Raw genomic sequence first — 4,393 nt, forward strand, 5'->3', positions numbered from 1 at the left:
AGAGGAAACTTTTTAAATCTAAGTTTAGGTCTAGGGTAAATCCTTAGGGTGACAAGGATATGGGGCAGCAGAAGCAGAAGCCATGAAGGGAAAAATGTTTGTCGGCGTGGGACAAAGGTGAGAAGGACAAAGTCTGGGCCAGGAAAAGGTAGATAAATATTTGTGAATGTTACATTCTTCACTGTTCTTAGAAGGCATCAGCTTTTTTGGCTGGGGTAAAGACGTCAGGTCTAAAAAGTAGTCATTCAGATTAGGGAAACACTGAAGCAAAGAATGTGTCTTGGGCCAACTCCTGGCTTGTTTTTCTGGAGCAGGTGAGGATCACCTACATCCTTTAAGAGTGAGGGTGAGGTGTGTTCAGGGCAATTGAAATTTCCAAGAGCTAAGACACTTTCTAGCTCTGGCCAGTCTTGGTGTCTTTTTGTCCTGAGCCTTTCTCCACTTCCCAACCTGAGCACTGCTTCCTTCCAGCAGGGCTGCTCTGCTGTCCCCCAGTGGTCCAGGCTGTGCTGCTCCTCTGCTGTGTCTTGCTGCCCCTGGTAGCTGCCTTTCCAAGAAATGCCCAAAGTGGGGCCCTAACCTTCCAGCTGTCTTTTCCAGAGACTGGGCCTCCATCTCCCATTTCTGGGAGAGCCAGATTCCTCTCCCAGATCCCAGGACCAGCCAGGATCTCTTACACACAGCCCCCTCCCTAGCCCCTCTGCCTGAGTACCTGTCCAAATTAGCTCTGAGGGTGGCCTTGGAGGAGGTGAGCTGCCCAGCTGAGGCCCATGTTCTGTAGCTTCAGCTCATTAGGATGGGAGGAAAGGATACTACTGAAACCCTCATCCATGAGAGTCAAAAGTTCAAGGAGGAGGAAGTGATTGGCAATACTAATATCATCGTGAGGGATCTGAGGGGAACCCCAGGGGAGCTTATGCGGGTCCAGCACTCCCGTTACCCTTCCTGAGGCATATACCTATAGATATGGGCAGGTGCTCTATGAGACAGCAGTGCTGATGTTTGAATTTACTGAGAAGCTCCCTTCGCCTAAGCTGGTAACAAGCTTCTGCTCAGCGTCACCCAGAAGTGCATGGATGAGTCTTGGGAGCATTTGGAAGAAGTAGGCAAACGGCTGATGAATAACTCCGAAATTAAGAATTTCACAATGGCCAGGCGCAGTGGCTCACACCTGTCATACCAGCACTTTGGGAAGCTGAGGCGGGTGGATCACAAGATCAGGAGTTCAAGACCTGCCTGGCCAACATAGTGAAACCCTGTCTCTACTAAAGATACAAAAATTAGCCAGTGTGGTGGCACGTGCCTGTAGTCCCAGCTACTCAGGAGGCTGAGGCAGGAGAATCACTTGAACCCGGGAGGCGGAGGTTGCAGTGACCGAGATCATGCCACTGCGCTCCAGCCTGGCAACACAGCGAGACCCCATCTTGAAAATAAATAAATAATATCTCGTTAATAATTAAAAAGAAAAAAAAAAAAGAACTTCACGAGGCCAGGGCGAGGGTCAGGCCCAGTCAGTGAAGGGATGCGGGGCGCCGTGGTGCTCACACGAAGTGCGGCAGAGGGCACCTGCCTTAGCAGGTATGCAAAGACGCGTTTTCACCCAGGTGTCCTTAGAGATAACTTGGATGAGCCCAGAGTTATCCTCTGGGTGCAAGCAGAACCCTTTATAGTGGGTGCCTTGCATGTCCCCCTCTCCATCCAAGTTTAGTCTTCACTATCTCAGGAAGATATTCAACTATGTGCGAATCCGGGCCACAGAAGGATCTTCCCCACGCCTCTACTGGTCTACATGGAGGCACATTGCTTGTGGGAAGCTGCAGTTGGCCAAGGACCTGATGTGGCTTTACTTTGAAATATCTGATAGTCTTTCAGTGAAGATACCTGAGGAGTGCCTGGAATGGTCTGAGGTTTTGTCCAACTGCATGTCTGAGGAGGAAGTTGAAAAGCAGAGAAATCAGCTTTCAGTGGACACCCTGCAGTTTCTGCTCTTCTTATACATTCAACAATTGAACAAGGCCTCTACTAAGGACATCTTTGATTGGAGAAGAGTGGCCTAGTCCCAGAAACAGATCTCAGTCTCCTGACCTGACTGAAAAATCTAATTGTCATAATAAGAACTGGAATGATTACAGATATCAAGCTTTTGTCTATGATCATCTGTCTGATCTCCCGAGCTGCTTTTAGATCCAGGACAACTCACTGCATCATTTCGTTCAAACCATAGTAGTCTAGTGTCTCAAGAAGCTTCCTTATTGAAGGTAGAATAAGAAGCGCCAGGAAGATCTATCCACTTCATGAACTTGCACTGTGGTAACCACTGCATGCAGATAGTGGCTTCTCAAAGATCTCTAAGACTTTCTACAAGCTGGAACCCTGGTTGAGGTCCAGTTTGACTGGGAATCCATTTGGTACATCAACTTGCCTCAAGTCTGGAAAGAAATTGGCTTGGGCTCATCAAATTGAAGGGACAACCAAAAGAGCTAAGATTGCTTGTAATTCTTCTTCTTCTTTTTCCTTTTCTTTTCTTTCTTTTTTTTTTTTTTTTTTTTTTTTTTTGAGATGGAGTCTCACTCTGTCACCCAGGCTGGAGTGCAATGGCGTGATCTCTGCTCACTGCAGCCTCTGCTTCCTTGGCTCAAGCGATTCTCCTGCCTCAGCCTCTCAAGTAGCTGGGATTACAGGTGCCCACCACCACACCAGGCTAATTTTTACATTTTTAATAGAGACAGGGTTTCACCATGTTGGCCAGGCTGATTTTAAACTCCTGACCTCAAATAATCCACTTGCCTCGGCCTCCCAAAGTGCCGGGATTATAGGCATGAGCCACCGCACCTGTCCCAGATTGCTTGTAATTCTAATGTGGCCCCTAGGATACACCACATGATGGTGATGAGCCACATTTACAAGCAGACATTGGCTAAGAGCTCAGATACTCTGGTGGGGACACATGTAAAGATTCATCATTGCAACGAATCTTTTATATATCTACTCTCTCCCTTATGATCTGTGACAATTGAGAAGTGCAGGACTAGCACCTTTGTCTTGGGCCCTGTAGCAACTATGATTTACCTCCACAGTTCTGACAACGTTAAAGTCATTGCTGTTTGCCATCGTTTGTCCATCTCTTCTACGACAGGTTGCGTCTTTCACATTCTGACGCCTACATGCCCACTCATTCTCTCTGGGAACAAGATAGTAACTTTTGCCCCTTTTCATACCCATTACCCAATGCTAGGTAATGGACCCAGCATTAATCCTGGTCAAAAGAGAACCATATGGCCAGGACTGGCCTTGCTACAGTGCCTAACTATTGGGATAATCTAATGGTTGTGTGCGGAAAGAACAGCGACACAGGTGTCTTCTGGCTTTTACCACCTTCTGAATTCTATATATTTACTACTCCCTTTGAAATGGAAGAGGGCACAACAGGGATTCCTGGGAGTCTTCCATCTGTATATCAGAAAGCACTGGGTCAAAGAGAACAGAAGGTACAGATCTGGCAGAAAACTGTGAAGGAGGCTCATTTGACATAGGATCAAAGGAAGCAGTTCCAGGTACTGATAGAGAACAAGTTTTTGTTTTTTTTTTCTTTTGAGACAGAGTCTCGCTCTGTCACCCAGGCTGGAGTGCAGTGGTGTGATCTCAGCTCACTGCAAGCTCTGCCTCCCGGGTTCACACCATTCTCCTGCCTCAGCCTCCCGAGTAGCTGGGACTACAGGCGCCCGCCACCACACCGGCTAATTTTTTTTTTCTTCTGTATTTTTAGTAGAGACAGGGTTTCACCATGTTAGCCAGGATGGTCTCGATCTCCTGACCTCATGATCCACCCACCTTGGCCTCCCAAAGTGCTGGGATTACAGGCATGAGCCACCTCGCCCAGCCAGAACAAGTTTTATGAATGGTTGATTAATACAGGACATCGCCAACAGCTGGACAGCCTTGTACCCCCTGCAGCAGGCTCCAAACAAGCAGCTGGATAAGGATCTTCCATGGAAACACTGGGCCCTGGAAATACAAGGATAAATGGAGGATGCTGCTCATCTTGAAACTAAAGCGGGAAGGTGCTCTTGCTGCTTAAGAGACATTGGGACTTTTTCATCCTGTTTAAGAACTTTATTTGATTTCCATTCCATATTCATTTATTACTGTGTAGGCTGAATTTTAGCTAAACTTCTGACTTTCGTATAAACATATTGTTTATAGAACATCAGAAGACTCATCTTTGTGATGCCCAACTGAAAAAGTTGATGAAGGTAGTAGCATTGTATATATGTTAATATTAACACAATTGAGTGTAGATTTGCAACTATACTGTGTATCTTAATTTGTATGATGAAAGAATTTCATTCTTTCTAGAGTTAAATAAGAGTTTTATAGTTCTTTGTAACTACAA

At 46.3% G+C, this 4,393-nt stretch overlaps 1 pseudogene; it reads left to right on the forward strand.

Moving 5' to 3' along the window:
• The first annotated feature begins 366 nt into the window (after positions 1–366).
• On the forward strand, positions 367–4,190 carry LOC103787163 (TBCC domain-containing protein 1-like; annotated as a pseudogene).
• Positions 4,191–4,393: the final 203 nt, after the last annotated feature.

This window comes from Pan paniscus, chromosome 10 (genome assembly GCF_029289425.2).
Source record: "Pan paniscus chromosome 10, NHGRI_mPanPan1-v2.0_pri, whole genome shotgun sequence".
Lineage (NCBI taxonomy): Eukaryota > Metazoa > Chordata > Mammalia > Primates > Hominidae > Pan > Pan paniscus.